Below are 961 nucleotides of genomic sequence, written 5' to 3'. Positions count from 1 at the left end.
GTTTGAACAAAAGTAACTTGGCTCAATTAGTGATAAATCAAGTAGAATTAAGTGGTGGTATGCGTGCTTGATTGTTTAGTCAGCTCACTGGAAATTGAGTGTAGAATTATCATTTTTTGTGTAGAAGTTTGAATACTGTCTATGGATCTTGATGAAATAATGTCTTTGGCCATGAAAAAGAAAGAAAAAGAAGAAGAAAAAGCCACTGAAAAAGGGCAACCAAAAAGCAAGAAAAAGAATTGAGAAAATAAGCTAGGCACCAATGGTTTGAACTTCTGAGACAAATGCCTGTGGTGTTTATGTATTAAGGATATGCTTGGATGAATAGGTTCTGAGGAGTGTTTCAACACTTGGTAACTTGGGTTAACTAACCCGGGATTATCAACCAAAAGTCCATTATCAAGAGCAACCTAAATACAAAACATTTAGTCACACAAAGAGGTGCTGGGCACCAATGTCTCAAGAAGAAATGTGAACTAAAATGCCCGTAGTGGATATGTGTAATGCACTGATAAGAAAAAGAAAATGCCAAAGGCTTGTGCAACACATGACACTGAGCAAACAAGGAGCAAAGGAGCTCTAAGAAAAAGAAAAACAAAGAAGGGAAAAAGTGCTAAGGACATAAGAATAACAAGAGGCCATAGCAGTGTTTGATAGATGCAATGAAAAAAAATGATAATCCTACCTGATAAGAATGAAAAAGTGATGCTGCAACTTTCTGCATAAAACCCTTCTAATGAACTTCAAATGCTTGCTAATATAGCCAAAGTAATTGCTTTCTGTTTCATACTTTCTTCTCAATTAACTCAGGACTTGCTTAGGGACAAGCAAGTATTAAGTTTGGTGTTGTGATGCCAAGGCATCTTGGACTAGTTTCACTAGCATTTTTCCGTTAGTTTTAGTTGTTTTATGCATTTTCTTGAGCTTAAAGTAACCAAGAATGGTTAAATGAACAACAAAG

This window comes from Arachis duranensis, chromosome 3, assembly GCF_000817695.3.
Source record: "Arachis duranensis cultivar V14167 chromosome 3, aradu.V14167.gnm2.J7QH, whole genome shotgun sequence".
NCBI classification, from domain to species: domain Eukaryota; kingdom Viridiplantae; phylum Streptophyta; class Magnoliopsida; order Fabales; family Fabaceae; genus Arachis; species Arachis duranensis.
The sequence above is the reverse complement of the archived record's forward strand: the minus strand, read 5'-3'. Positions refer to the sequence as shown.